This window comes from Phoxinus phoxinus (assembly GCF_949152265.1).
Source record: "Phoxinus phoxinus genome assembly, chromosome: 2".
Lineage (NCBI taxonomy): Eukaryota > Metazoa > Chordata > Actinopteri > Cypriniformes > Leuciscidae > Phoxinus > Phoxinus phoxinus.
In genome coordinates this window covers 30,150,239-30,166,980 of record NC_136877.1, presented here as the reverse complement: position 1 = coordinate 30,166,980, position 16,742 = coordinate 30,150,239, and the positions used below count along the sequence as shown (strand labels likewise).

Below are 16,742 nucleotides of genomic sequence, written 5' to 3'. Positions count from 1 at the left end.
TGAAATCCTTCTCTGTGTCTTCCTGTTCAGGAACTTCACTGGAGGGAATCCTCGACAGAGCATCCGCATTAGTGTTCAGTCGTCCAGGCTTATACAAAACCTCGAAATTAAACTCCGCTAACTGGGCCACCCAGCGTTGCTCAACTGCACCGAGATTTGCGGTCTCCAGATAACGCAGTGGATTATGGTCAGTGATTACAGTGAACTTGGAGAACATCAAGTACTCTTTGAATTTTTCTGTTGCAGCCCACTTGAGCGCCAACAGCTCCAGTTTGAATGCACTGTAGTACTTGTCGTTCCGCTCTGACCCTCTCAGTCCTCTGCTAGCAAATGCAATGACGCGCTCTGCTCCCCCTTGCTTTTGGCTCAATACAGCACCGATGCCCTGTTGACTCGCATCTGTAGTGAGGATAAATGGAAGGCCAAAGTCGGGGTAAGCAAGGACAGGTGGTGACATCAGGCATCGTCTCAATTTGTCAAATGCAGTTTGGCATTCGCTACTCCAAATGAACAGTTCAGAGGCTCTTCTTTTATCTTTGCTGCCCATCAACGCATGCAATGGTTTCGCCAGTTGAGCAAACTTTGGTACGAATCGCCGGTAATAACTCATGAATCCCATCAATTGTCTCACTTCTTTCACACTTTTAGGCACAGGCCAAGCATCCAAGGCACTAACCTTTTCACTGTCGACTTTGATTCCTTCAGATGAAATCACGTGGCCCAAGAATTTTACCTCAGATCTGAAGAGAAAGCATTTGCTTGGTTTCAACTTTAGGCCATGGCGATTCAGTCGATCAAAGACCAGCTCTAGTCTCTCACAGTGGCTCTTAAAGTCTTTGGAAAACACAATAATATCATCCAGATATATCAAGAGGACATCAAATGTCAAATCCCCGAGCACTACCCCCATAAGGCGCTGGAAGGTGGCTGGTGCATTGCACAGCCCGAATGGCATCCGCGTCCATTCAAACAGTCCAAACGGGGTGGTGACTGCTGTCTTTTCACGATCACGCTCACTTACAGCTACCTGGAAATAGCCGGCCGTAAGATCTAGGGTGGAGAACAGCTGTGCATTCCCCAGTGCATCCAGAGATTCTTCCACTCTGGGAAGGGGATAGGCGTCTTTGCATGTGACTTCATTTAGCTTTCTGTAATCACAACAGAAGCGCACAGTGCCGTCTTTCTTCACAACTATCACTGCTGGTGATGCCCAGGGACTCGCACTCTCCCTAAGTACGCCTTGCGAAACTAGATCCTGCACGTGTTTCTTGAATTCTTGGAAAACATGGGGTGGTACTCTACAGTGCCTCTGTTTCACTGGCGGAGCATCACCAGTATGAATGTCATGCGTCACTGACTGTGTGTACCCGTAGTCACTGTCACTTTTGGAGAATATGTCTCTGTACTTTGCCAACAACTGGTTAAGTTCCTCTCTTTGTGCAGGGGTGAGCTTTTCGTAATTAACCTGAACTGGTACTGGCAGGTTGTCAGAGATTTTGACTGCTTGAACATGCGCCACTCGTCTAACATGAAGTGTCCCTTCCTCCTCCTCAAACTCCAGCGTTTTCTCAGTTAACACCTCCCGTGGTTTAGACACAACCGCCACTCTGCACCTTGGGTTAAGTCTGATGGTCCGCTCGCTCGAATTCATCACCCGTACAGAAACTTTACCACCCTCAGTTTTTGTCAGCACATTGGCCACTAAGAGCCCCTTGGGTAGACTCACACCAGTGGTGGCCTCAATTAGTACCTGGCACTTCACTTTAGGTGGCACTCTGCAACGACCTTCAAACACCTTTTCACTTAGCGGAGGGATGGTGATGGCCTGTTTTCCACCAACTTTGACGAACCCAATCTTGCCATCAGGACTCAGGGTTTCTGTTTTCTCAACACTGGCTAACACCCTTCGTATCTTTGCTTCTGCAGGTTGTCCAAACTTATTGGCTGACTTTACATTCTCTCCTGTGACGAACAATGACTTAAACTCACTGATGATATTCATGCCGATGATTCCTGAAAGTCCCTTTATCTCCTCTGCTCGTGGGCTTGTGTCTGTCAGCACAAAGATGCACTTCCCCGGGAGAACCTTCCCCATGCACTCCACATCAGCTTGCAAACATCCTAGAACAGGAATGTCAAGTCCATTAGCTGCGGTGAGTCTAACCCAGTGAGCAGATGACAGTCTCAGCTCTTGTTCTCCGAAGTGCTTCCTAAAGTGTGACTCTGTAATAGTGGACACTTCTAAGCCTGTATCCAGTAAGCAGTTTGTCTTGACACCAGCTATTCTAATTTCAACAGTTAGACAATCTCCAAATGCACCACTTTTCAACGTCTCTGTCACTTCGTCAGTCCATTCAGCTGTATGACTTCTTATCATAGATGGCCCAGGGCTGGTTTGAGTTGTACTTGATGGAACGTTTCCTTTGTTAGGTCCAGCCATCCCTGTAGATCGTCGGGACTGATCAGTCACTTTAACTGCTTCAGCACCTAGTGGACAGTACCTGCTAGTGTGCCCAGGTTCACCACATGAATAGCAGATGTATCGACCATCACTGTCCTTCAAGGGTTGTCTTTTAGGACGGCTCTGTTGAAGTTGGACTCTGCTATTACTGTGTACTGCTTGGTAAAGTTCATCTTGACGGGCGGCGATCTTCTGTATAGCTTCATGCAGTTTTTCCAGTGTTAATGTGGAGGAAACTTGTTCTGCATCAGCGCTTACTACTCTGACGCGGGGGCTGGGTTTTGGAAAGTCCGGTGTTTGAGTCTCTTCTTCTTCAGCCCAAGTGATTGCAGCTTGCATTACCTGAACAAAAGTCAACATTGCATCCTCTTTAACTCGCCTTTTCATTTCACGCCTCAGAAAATCATCTCGAAGGCCCAGGACAAGTTGTTCCTTTAACACACTTTCGGCCTCTGGAACTCTGTTTGGCTCTCTGCGCTGAACTCGGCGGAGTCTCTCTTGTAGGTCATATGCGTATGAGCGTATCGTCTCTCCTTGCATTTGCTTGCGTTCGTAGAAATCTTTCAGTCTGGTTCCAATCGGCACTTTGTCTCCATAGGTGTCTAGTAGAACTTGAAAGATATCGTCGGTAGATTTTTCACCATCACCTAACATGAACCTCACAGTTGCTTTGGCTTCATCTTTGAGATGCTGTTTCGCCAACTCTACACGATCTTCTGCAGGTACTCTCATCACTTGGAAGGCAGATTTCATTGAGGCAACCCATTCTTCAACGCTTAACTCTCCAGTATTGATCGAACGGCCACTGAACTCTGGAAGTTTCCTGTCCCTGGAAATATAAATGGCAGCTGGGGGTGCTTGAGCGGTGGCTTGATGCTCGATGACAGCTCTTGCTAATGACAGGGCTTCTCTTTGTTCGGTTCTTGCTTGGTCGAGTGCTCCCGCCTGCTCGGCAAACCGCCTCTGCATCTCCGCCATCTCCCTCTTCAGTTCCTCAAACTCTGCCATTCTTCAGCTTGTAGGCCTGGGACTTGTGACACACACAAAAAAAGTAAATACAGTATAATTCTATCCTGTTCGTGACGCCAAATGTAACGGGACTGTAAGTCTCGCCTCGTAGGGGAAAATTAAAACATTACCCTGGAAGACTTAAAAGCGAAAGGATCTTAGTCCCCACTCCAGTGCTTTGAGCCTCAATATGCACGTTATGTGTATATACGTTTTACCTTACACTATTTTTAAATATACTACAGGAATAGGGAGTGTAGGCTTCAGGTGAGTATGTACGATGGCTTCCTGAAGTGCATGTGGTGAAAAATAGATTTAAATCCACATCCCCACCCACCTAATCCTAATAGTGCAAGTGAGGCGCCCCTACCCCAAGGTAAATTCAAAATAACTGTCAAATATCTTAGATTAACAATCAGTAGTTTATTTTCCTTCCCTTAGAAAATTATATTTGTCCTGGAAGGATTTATTTATATAAAGTAAAATAAAATAAAATAAAAACAGTTTTGAGATTTCTGGTTTTCTTGGAAGATTTTCAAATGGTTAACACTTTCAAGACAAACCTCTTTCAACACCTCAGAAAAGTTTAACCAAAAACAATGTCAGTTATAACTCATTTCACATAACTCATTTCACATAACTCATTTCACATAACTCATTTCACATAACTCATTTCACATAGATAACCTTGAATTCACTTAAACGATTCTTTTGAATCAATTTATGATTCAGTTCCCATTCGACTCAGTTATCACAAACACAGTTCAAATCGACAGTTCATGCGAACACTCGTTCGGTTCAGTGAAACGTTCGTGTTTGTGTGTGTGCGTATGGAACTGTTGTACCAGTCTGGAAACGACCACTTTGAAGCGATGACTTGTTGTGATGACTTGCGATGACTTGCAATGACAAAATGAACAGCAATAAACAGAGACAGGGCAGGGAGATGTCGTAAGGATGGCAGGGTAACAAAAAAACACAAGCAAAGTTTCAGCGCGGCCCAGAAAAACTCAGGAACAAAATGGCAGCTCAGCTCGCACGCGGCACGCAGACTGAAATATCTGAATCTCAAAAAATGTCTTTCAAAAAAACAAATCGGCCGTCAGTCTCTTCAAAAAACTACAAAAAAAAAAGAATCACTCTTTCAAAACCGATCGTCCAGTTCACAGACGCATTCTCGCGCACTAACAAGTGCACTTTAAATGATTCGCAGCAAAAAACATCAACGTCTCTCGTTTCGACACAGTTCATGGATGACTTAAAAACAGCAGGACTCTCAAAAATGCGTTCAGTCAGAAAAAAACAAGTGTTATGGATAAAACTCACGGCTCTAGCAACTCTCTCTCGTGCTCTCGGCCAGTCTCGAACACCGTTCTCCATCCGATGACGCAATCAACCGAACTTCTGCTTTAACTACCGAGTCTCCAGTTTCACACAAGTGTACACTAAACTCACGAAACGTAATCTGACCGTGCACCGCTGTCCTAAATTACAGCTTCAGCGTAGACAATGTTACGGTGGCCGAGAGAGCTCAACGCGCTGCAACTGAAGAAAACACATGCAAATAAAAAAAAACACATGCAAATAGAAAAAAACACATGCAAATAGAAAAAAACACATGCAAATAAAAAAAAACACATGCAAATAGAAAAAAACACATGCAAATTAAGAAAACATCTTCATCAGTTTCACAACACACAACACAACCAAATACAGAAACGCGCTGCAAAAGTTCACAACACAACCAAATACAGAAACGCGCTGCAAATAGAACAGAACACAACGGAAATGTTTCCGGGGAACCCAATAAGTGACGGACCCGGCTGGTACGTGCTTATTGCTCGTGAGCATCCCTATGCCCTACGCCCTTAGAAGGGCAGACGGTAGAGCCCTTGAAGTGGGGACTTTGGAGGGAGCAGGGCACTTGTGTAGCCGCTTGGAACGGGACTTGATGAAGGGAGCAACGAAAGACAACGTAATTTCCTCATTATTTTCACCTGGGACGTTCCCATGACAACGCAGCGCGGTGTCCATCAGCTGAATAGCTGTTCTTACCAGAAATATAGTTTTATTGCTGTTAACATAACTGTTGCAAATAAATATAGATTTTATACAACACAGTTTTTAAAATATGCGTTATATCTGTGTGTGAGTATCTCATATTTGGACCCTGCATTCTAACATTTCTTATGAAACTTATTTTAACGTAACATGACAAAATGTGTACAATGTAACTGATGTATAGATTAATATCTTTCCCTCATGTTCTTTTTCTCTATCTTTTTATTTATTTATTTATTTGAGTCTTCAGCTCATTGTTCTTATCTGATTAGTATTCTTATAACATTGAACATATTGTAAATACGTTTTGTATATTGTATACAAAGTTGTATGTCATAAACGTGTCATCTCTGTATGTTTTGCAAAAAAATAAAATAATAATAAATAAAATGAAAGTAGCTATAAGCAGTAAGCACCAAGCACGTAACAGCCGGGTCCGTCAATTATTGGGTTCCCCGGAAACATTTCTGTTCTATTTGCAGCGCGTTTCTGTATTTGGTTGTGTTGTGAGTATTTGGAGCACACGTGTGTTGTGAAACTGATGAAGATGTTTTCTTAATTTGCATGTGTTTTTTTCTATTTGCATGTGTTTTTTTCTATTTGCATGTGTTTTTTTCTATTTGCATGTGTTTTTTTTCTATTTGCATGTGTGTTTTTTTATTTGCATGTGTTTTTTCTATTTGCATGTGTTTTTTTTCTATTTGCATGTGTTTTTTTTTTTTTTTGCATGTGTTTTCTTCAGTTGCAGCGCGTTGAGCTCTCTCGGCCACCGTACAATGTCGACTTCTCATACAGCGATCATGGCGTGTCTGCCTCGTAACACTGCTCACTCTTCTTCTTCCCCAGACGTCTTTTTCAGCTGCCGCGCACACGCCGGAGAAAGGAAAACCCGTCAAAATAAAAGTCCCCATAGAAAAATACCTGTTACATTAAGTCCCTGTAAAGTCAAAATTAAGTAGGCTAGTGTTCTGAGTTTGTCACACCACAGAAAATGTGTTATTAGCCACCCAGCCAAATTTGAATGATAAAAAAGCCGTTACCTACGTTACCTCTTCTGAAACCGGTTGAGAGGCTAATTGACTTTTTCCGAAGACACTAAACCATGTCTATAAAGTAAATATTCAACAGAAGCGTGTCAATTACAAGTAAGAGAAGTGTAGTAAACAACAGTTGTGTGTATTATTATTTCAGAGACTAATCTCACCTGAAAGCAGTGAAAACAACAGCGAGAGAGGGAGTTTTGCTGCTTACCAGTCGCAGTGGTCCCGCGCCGTTTCCATGGCAACTCTGCGCCGCCCCAGCTAACAGGGAACGTTCCCAGAACATTCACTAACGTTCTTTAAAAGTTGTGTAAATGTTAGTACAAAACGTTATTAAAATAATGTTTTCGGAACGTTCATATAACGTTATTAACGTTCTCATAACATTGAGAGAAAACGTTCTTAGAACAACGTTCTCGGAACGTCTCTTTGACGTTATTTCGTGATTGATGAACGTTCTCATAACGTTGATAGAAAACGTTCTTGGAACAACGTTCTTGGAACGTCTTTTTGACGTTATTTGTGATTGATGAACGTTCTCATAACATTGATATAAAACGTTCTTGGAACAACATTCTTGGAACGTCTTTTTGACGTTATTTCGTGATTGATGAACGTTCTCATAACGTTGATAGAAAACGTTCTAAAACCAAAGTTCTTGGAACGTCTTTTTGATGTTATTTGTGATTGATGAACGTTCTCATAACGTTGATAGAAAACGTTCTTAGAACAACATTCTTGGAACGTCTTTTTGACGTTATTTGTGATTGATGAACGTTCTCATAACGTTGATATAAAACGTTCTTGGAACAACGTTCTTGGAACGTCTTTTTGACGTTATTTCGTGATTGATGAACGTTCTCATAACGTTGATAGAAAACGTTCTTGGAACAACGTTCTTGGAACGTCTTTTTGACGTTATTTGTGATTGATGAACGTTCTCATAACATTGATATAAAACGTTCTTGGAACAACATTCTTGGAACGTCTTTTTGACGTTATTTCGTGATTGATGAACGTTCTCATAACGTTGATAGAAAACGTTCTAAAACCAAAGTTCTTGGAACGTCTTTTTGATGTTATTTGTGATTGATGAACGTTCTCATAACGTTGATATAAAACGTTCTTGGAACAACGTTCTTGGAACGTCTTTTTGTCGTTATTTCGTGATTGATGAACGTTCTCATAACGTTGATAGAAAACGTTCTTGGAACAACGTTCTTGGAACGTCTTTTTGACGTTATTTCGTGATTGATGAACGTTCTCATAACGTTGATAGAAAACGTTCTAAAACCAAAGTTCTCGGAACGTCTTTTTGACGTTATTTGTGATTGATCAAAGTTCTCATAACGTTGATAGAAAACGTTCTTAGAACAAAATTCTTGGAACGTCTTTTTGACGTTATTTGTGATTGATGAACGTTCTCATAAAGTTGATATAAAACGTTCTTGGAACAACGTTCTTGGAACGTCTTTTTGTCGTTATTTCGTGATTGATGAACGTTCTCATTACGTTGATAGAAAACGTTCTTGGAACAACGTTCTTGGAACGTCTTTTTGACGTTATTTGTGATTGATGAACGTTCTCATAACGTTGATATAAAACGTTCTTGGAACAACGTTCTTGGAACGTCTTTTTGTCGTTATTTCGTGATTGATGAACGTTCTCATAACGTTGATAGAAAACGTTCTTGGAACAACGTTCTTGGAACGTCTTTTTGACGTTATTTCGTGATTGATGAACGTTCTCATAACGTTGATAGAAAACGTTCTAAAACCAAAGTTCTCGGAACGTCTTTTTGACGTTATTTGTGATTGATCAAAGTTCTCATAACGTTGATAGAAAACGTTCTTAGAACAACATTCTTGGAACGTCTTTTTGACGTTATTTGTGATTGATGAACGTTCTCATAAAGTTGATATAAAACGTTCTTGGAACAACGTTCTTGGAACGTCTTTTTGTCGTTATTTCGTGATTGATGAACGTTCTCATAACGTTGATATAAAACGTTCTTGGAACAACGTTCTTGGAACATCTTTTTGACGTTATCTGTGATTGATGAACGTTCTCATAACGTTGATAGAAAACGTTCTTGGAACAACGTTGTTGGAACGTCTTTTTGACGTTATTTTGTGATTGATGAACGTTCTCATAACGTTGATAGAAAACGTTCTAAAACCAAAGTTCTTGGAACGCATTTTTGACGTTATTTGTGATTGATGAAAGTTCTCATAACGTTGATAGAAAACGTTCTTAGAACAACGTTCTTGGAACGTCTTTTTGACGTTATTTGTGATTGATGAAAGTTCTCATAATGTTGATATAAAACGTTCTTGGAACAACGTTCTTGGAACGTCTTTTTGACGTTATTTCGTGATTGATGAACGTTCTCATAACGTTGATAGAAAACGTTCTTAGAACAACGTTCTTGGAACGTCTTTTCGACATTATTTGTGATTGATGCAAGTTCTCATAACATTGATATAAAACGTTCTTAGAACAACGTTCTTGGAACGTCTTTTTGACGTTATTTGTGATTGATGAAAGTTCTCATAACGTTGATAGAAAACGTTCTTAGAACAACATTCTTGGAACGTCTTTTCGACGTTATTTGTGATTGATGAAAGTTCTCATAACGTTGATATAAAACGTTCTTGGAACAATGTTCTTTGAACGTCTTTTTGACGTTATTTCGTGATTGATGAACGTTCTCATAACGTTAATTGAAAACGTTCTTAGAACAACGTTCTCCGAAGGTCCTTATAATGTTATTAGTATTTTATGATTTTATGAATGTTATATTTAGGCTGTCATACAGCGTTCTGGGAACATGTTATTAGCTGAACATTCTCATAATGTTAAGTAGGCTACACTTAATAAATGTGTGCTTCTTAACATTAGTTTACAATCACTAGATTTGTATGACTATATATCCATATAAACATTTTAAACATCACAGTAGTTTATAACACCACCCCAATAAACCAGCACTTATAGCGCTATAAATAATTGTATATTAACTAGTGCAAAATGCCTCTGCAAAATAAATTTTTGTGTGTGTTTTTAGTAATTGTTGTTTTGGTGTGTTTGAGTGCTCATTGTTACAATTACACAGCAAAAGTTCGGTGACATCTTTATTTGTGTATGGTAGAAAGCAAATACTGATCCTGAAATAATTACATAAAATAAATGTGGAAAATTGAACTATACGATTGAGGGAGCAGGCTACACAGTGAACTCAGAGAAAACGCTATACGCTTGAGCAAAAACAGTTTGTGTATAGGCTACAAATGATGCCTGTGAAAGAGATTGTGAACGCATTGAACATGATATGTTTTGTTGGTTAATAGCATAAGCTACTATTACACAGTAGCGATAACATTAAGCGCACCAGAGAAGTACATATAATATTCAGATGTAAACAGCATAGCTGACTTACAGATTCAGTTAACATCCACAAATGAATAAGCGTGACGAATCAGGCAGCAGGCTACACACAGTAACTCAGAGAAAACGCTACGCTTGAGCAAACAGTGTGCGAATAGGTTACTATAGTTGATGGCAAAGTGCCTGTTAGGGTTAGGGTTAGGGTTAGGGTTGGGTTAGGCTCATTACAATCACACAGCAAAAGTTCAGTGACATTTTTATTTGTGCATGAAAGCAAATACTGATACTGACATAATGACATACAATAAATATGGAAAATTTAACTACACGATTCAGGGAGCAGGCTACACAGTGAACTCCGAGAAAAGCTGTGAATAAAATACAATATTCAGAAGTAAACAGTGTAGCTGACTAAATGTTTAGCTGACAGAGTGTTTATGTCAGAATGTTTATTTTTAAACAATTACCTTCTTTTGCCGATATATTTAGCGATATCTTTTGCATTTCTAATACAAACAACGTCAAACTTGACACTGCACTTACTCGTGCCCGTAGCAAGAAACCTGTCAAGTTTGAAATCCATTGGACTAACAGTTCGAGAGATATGTGGTTAACAGTATACAGACAGACAGACAGACAGACAGACAGACAGACAGACAGACAGACAGACAGACAGACAGACAGACCTTCCTGTAATTTATAGATATGCTATTCACATTATGTGAAGCTCTGTTAAATATATTGAAATACATTTTGAACATATATTATTTAAAAAATACATTGAACATAAACCTTTTAAATTGTTCCTCATGTTACATCTGTAAATTGTGTACATATTGTGTAGCCTATATTTCATAAAATATATCCATGCCTTATCATGTTTAGTTTTTAATAAATGTTTAGCCATTTTATTTATACACCACGTTAACCATTTATATAAAGCTATATAATATTATAGACTATATTACATTATATTATAGCCTATTATAACCTATTATAAATGACTTTGTAAACATTGTTTTACACTCAATGCTTCATATTCTTATTCCGTTAACAGTTTGGTGATGGCCACGAGTCTATACACTTAATGTTAACCTCACATTTCAGGATATTTTATCTGATTATCAAATAATTCCCTCCATCATTTCTTCTTTCATGTAAATGCTGCGTGACTTCTACGTATTTTAATGTGCGCGCGCACTGAACATTCGAGTTGCTTTTGAACCAGATTTGAACTGGAGTTACCATGGAAACGGGCGGGGAGCTCAACTGACGACAAGCAGCAACTCTGTCTCTCACTGTTGGTTTCGCTAATTTCAGGTAAGTTTAGTCCCCAAAATTACACAAATAGTACATAAAAATGTTTCTGACACATTCTTTCATGTAAATAACACGCTTCCGTTGAATATTTACTTTATAGAAATGGTTTAGTGTCTTCGGGAAAAGTCTGTTAGCATCTCAACTGTTAGACTTTAGCTGTAAGTTTAGGCTTTAGGCTTGTAATCTTGATTAACGATTTTGTAAAGGTTTTGGTGGCAATTTTTCAATGTGAATGGAAGTAAACTAAATTATCTTAAAATTAATTAACTTAAAAGTATTCACTGGACGGTTATTTCGTAGTTTTCACATGACGGAATGCCCTACAGGAGGGCAAATTGGGGTTTTATAATGCCATTTATGCCTAGTATTAACATGAATGTCACGCAACCGCTTAATTCACAGGTAAGTTAACGTTAATTCCAAGTCAGTTGAATCACCGTTTTCATATTAATGTGCTCTTTTAATTTAACGTTAAGCATACAGCGCGCGCGCGCGCGCACACACACACGTTACACACAGATGAATAACCTTACTTCAAAAAATGTATATATTCATTGACAAGCTACTTTTTGTTTTTTTTACAAGTGAATGAACGATTTATTTGTCCAAAGGACAAGTACAAGACCAGGGTTAACGTTAATGCCAAGCCCTGGTTTATACATTTTTATAATTTTATTATAATAGCTTCAAAGAAGACCTTTCTCAATGCTGCTATTGTCATACAATGAAAGTATTATATTACTACTTCCATAGTATGGCAAATTAGTACAAATTAGAAAAGTTTAGCAGGTAAAGTTACACAGAATTTTGATGCACATTATCTTATTTTCCCCTCAATGATGGAAGTTCATTAATTTTTCAGGTGTAGCTAATCCTTTACAATGTGTTATTGAACCTTTCCATTGTATAACATTTGTAAGCTACATTTTAATCTTGTGTGGTTTACAGTTTTTTTCCCACAGAGACTTCCAATGGGACGGGCGTCTGAACTGGCGGATGCGGAGCATCAAGCTTCTACTAGTTCTTCCCCCTCAAGGCCAAAGCATACCAAACAGACATCATCCCATTACAGGACAGCCGTTGGATGCATTGACCTCTGAATTGAAGCTCTAAGGTGAGAGAAACTATCCCCGTACTATGCTCGAAGACGAAAATTTTGTCAGCGTGCCAGCATGTTGTTGTGGAATGTACTGTTGCATGAGAAAAAAACACTCCTCACATGTGAAAACACTTTGCTTTACTGATCACTAACCAATCACATATAGGTCAAAGGTCAGATGTTTTGAACTATTGATGCCATCAATGGACAGAGACCCCACACACACAATTGTGTTCTTTACTGTATTCTAAAGAATATACTTTTGGTTCACATATGTTTATGGTTGTGTTGTATGCTACTGTATACAACAGTAATGTTTGGCCTAAAAAACATGTTATGTTTCTACATTGCATTGGTGTTTAGTGTACTTGTTCCCGCTCTCAGCAGATTACTGTCACTGTAGAACATTGTATTGAAGTGAAGATATAAGCCTATGAAAGACCAGAGTGCTTTAGATATAGAACAACAGTGTTTACATGGTATATCCAAAAATTTACTATTATGAAAGAAGTGTTTGCCATTTGATGCAAATGCTTCATTCTGTCATGTAATTATGGCATTTTGAATGCAGTGTTACATTTTGAAGGAGATGTGAGGCATTTTGTGTGTGCAGTTTTGGGAATTGTGTGTAGAGTTTTGAAAAAGGGTGACATCGTTTTGAAAACATGTGTTTGCAGTTGGAAAAAAACTAATATAAATTTATAGTACTCAAAGCACAGTCTAAATAACTTTAGGGTTAACATTTATGGAGTAGCCACACTGTTATTATCAAATGTTTATGAAATAATAATTCACCAATTTTTAGTAACATCAGTCAATCTGTTTTTTATCCACAGACGGGGCATGAAGAGACTGGACCACAGACTGGACCACAGTGCTAGTTTGGCACACCCACACTACTTATATTTAAGGGATAGTTCACCCAAAAATGAATATTCTGTCAGTAATTACTCACCTTCATGTTGTTCCAACCCCGTAAGACTTTCGTGAAATCTGACAGCTGTCTCACTCCTCCATAAGTCACACGCATCACACACATGACCAGCGTCGGCCAATGGTGAGCCTACGTGGTGACGTGCAACACAGATATACTATGTGCAGTTATACTACGTAAACACACTTAGGCCCACGGAGAACATAATGAATAGTGGAATAAAGTCATTAGTTTTGTTTGTTTTTTTGCGCACAAAAAGTGTTCTCGTCGCTTGATAAACATATGGTTGAGCCACTGTAGTCACTTGGACTATTTTAACGATGTCTTTAAAGGTGCAGTGTGTGATTTTTAGAGGCATCTAGTGGTGAGGTTTGCGAATTGCAAACAGCCAGTCACTTACGGCCCATCCCTCCCTTCTCAAACTGGAAGGAGAAGCTACGGTGGCCGACGTAACCAGCACATTTCTCCCCACATAGCAAACCCACAACACAGCGAGGGAGAAGAACCACATGAAACTATCCAACTACAAAATTTAACTAACAGATTAGTTTAGCTGGCTAGTATGAACTGTTATGCTGTAGGCTAATGTTAGTGTTTTACAGTCAATAGTACTAATCAGCTGATTGTCTCACGAACGTAACAGCACATTTATCCCCACATAGAAAAGCCATAACACAGGGAGGGAGAATAACTAAGTTACATGAAACAATATACCTACATATTTTACACCACTGACAAGGGAAAAGTCACTTCACACGGTGTCTATGGCTAGCTTCTAGGTAATGCTAACATTATGAAACAACAGTTTTCATTTGCAATGTTAAAGTTGGAATACCTTACCCATCCAGCAGAAAACAGGCAACTTCGGCGTCGCTTTGAAAGCCTTTTTCCCTCAGTGAAAGGGAAAGCTTTTCCCTTCCATCAGTGAAAAGCCACACCGATGTTGACCCGTGATTTTTAGATTTACCCTCCGTCGGCTCTTGTCCTAAACAATATGTGTTTTCTGCAGCTTCTCATTCAAGTTAGTGACGAAACGCTCTGTAGCGCTGTTTGTTCGCTGTCGGCTACGGTAGAAACATGACGTCACAATATGTCGAGCTTCATAGAAGGGGGTGCCCGCGGTTATGTAGATATAAATGACTCAAAACATAACGGTTCATTAAGTAAGGTCTTTATACACCACTGAAAACATAGTTATGGATCTTATATTGCATTTCTGTCAATAGATCCTCAGAAATATTACACATTGCACCTTTAATAACTATTCTGGGCCGGCAAGTTTCAATCCCTCAAGAAGCCTATGGAGGAGTGAGACAGCACTCAGATTTCATCAAAAATATCTTAATTTGTGTTCCGAAGATGAAGGAAAGTCTTACGGGGTTGAAACAACATGAGGGTGAGTAATTACTGACAGAGTTTTCATTTTTGTGTGAACTATCCCTTTAAGACTTCCGTTCATCTTCAGAACACAAATTAAGATATTTTTGATGAAATATGAGAGCTGGCTCACTCCTCCATAGGCTTCTAGGCAATTTCATTCTGCCGGCCCAGAAAGTTAGTAAAGACATGTTAAAATAGTCCAAGTGACTACAGTGGCTCAACCTTAAGTTTATCAAGCAACGACAATCATTTTTGTGGGCCTCTTGAGTGAGTTAACAAAAGTGCCGCACTACATCGAGACCCATCTGCGTCATCTTCTCAGTTCTCGCTGATCTCGTGAACTCTAGGGCTGGGACAATTAGTGGTCGACCGATATATCGCCCAGGCTGATATATCGGCCGATATAAGGCATTTTTCAAATATCGGCGTTGGCCGATTAGTTTTTCTGATTGGCCGACGTTTTGGAAGCGGGACTTTTATTTTGACGGGCGGCGCTGAGAACACGAGCGCCTGAGAAGAGAACAGCAAACGCCTTTCTGACTTATTTCAAAAGCATCATACTACTACATTCTCTTTAATAAATGATTCAATAACAAATACATTTTGTCACTTGTTGCCACCTTGTGGCGAAACAATGTAATCGATAAATGCGTTATTTTAAGCTGATTTAGGGGCCGATCACACCTAATGCGATTTTGGCAGTGAGAGGTGCCTTTTTTCAATTGATTTCTATGGCAGTGCGCGTTCTGCGCGCTGTTTATGCACCTCAGGCGCCTCGCGTTTTTGGAGTTTAAAAAAATCAACTCCGAGCGGTAAAAGTGTTTTTTCCACTGTCCAATTGAATGAATGGAGAGGCGGGTCTTCCGTTGTAGTGATGAAAGCTACAGTTGCTTTGAACGCCGGAGAGTGTGATGATGGAGGATAAACTTGTGGTGCTCTCGCGGGTTACCAGGAGCTTAACGACTTCAGGAATCGTAATGTTAACAGAAAGTAAACAAAGTTAATAAAAGGCTGATTTGACGTTTACTTGACTGACAGGACAGCTGTTTCTGTGTTTGCCTAGCAGCCAACATAAAACGCAGATCACTGCTCGTTCTGTGTGATTGGAACGATCACTGGTGCTGTTCTCTCAGGTTTCATCGAAAATATCTTAATTTGTGTTCTGAAGATGAACGGAAGTCTTACGGGGTTGGAATAACATGAGTAATTACTGACATAATTTTTTGGTGAACTAACCCTTAAACAGTTTTCATTTCATTTAAATGTTTACATGAAAATATTTGTAGTTGTTTTTTTAAGCTATTATGTAGCGTTTAAAATGTATGATAATCATATGAAATGTTCTACTTTTTGATGTGATGTAAAAGTGCGCTTATAATTCACATGGTTGTTTTAATAAAAAAATTAAGTTGAACGAATGGTGCAGAATTGTTTTTCTAACCTTAAAATAACATTTTCACATGAAAGACAGTGGACATTTTAATGTTCTTTGAATGTTGTATTGTTAATAACATTTTGGGGGAAAACGTTGCAGGAACATTATGCTTACCTTAAGATAATGTTCCAGCAACGTTATGCCAATGTTCCAGCAATGTTATGCGAACGTTCCGACAACATTATGCTAACCTTAAGATAACGTTCCATGAAAGTTATGCTAACCTTAAAATAACGTTCCATGAACGTTATGCTAACCTTAAGAATGTTCCAGCAACGTTATGCTAACCTTAATATAACATTCCAGCAACGTTATGCTAACCTTAAGATAATGTTCCAGCAACATTATGCTAACATTACAGCAACTTTATGCTAACATTCCAGCAATGTTATGCTAACCTTAATATAACGTTCCAGCAACGTTATGCTAACCTTAAGATAATGTTCCAGCAACGTTATGCTAATGTTCCAGCAACGTTATGCTAACCTTAAGATAATGTTCCAGCAACGTTATGCTAATGTTCCAGCAACGTTATGCTAATGTTCCAGCAACGTTATACTAACGTTCCAGCAACGTTATGCTGACGGTCCAGCAACGTTATGCTAACGTTCCAGCAA

At 39.3% G+C, this 16,742-nt stretch overlaps 1 long non-coding RNA gene across 1 annotated transcript; it reads left to right on the top strand.

The window, feature by feature from the left end:
* The first annotated feature begins 11,173 nt into the window (after positions 1-11,173).
* On the top strand, positions 11,174-16,201 carry LOC306992430. Its single transcript, XR_013796282.1, has 3 exons — positions 11,174-11,277; positions 12,226-12,391; positions 13,213-16,201. It is a non-coding gene; the product is annotated as an uncharacterized lncRNA (long non-coding RNA).
* The last annotated feature ends 541 nt before the right edge of the window (positions 16,202-16,742 follow it).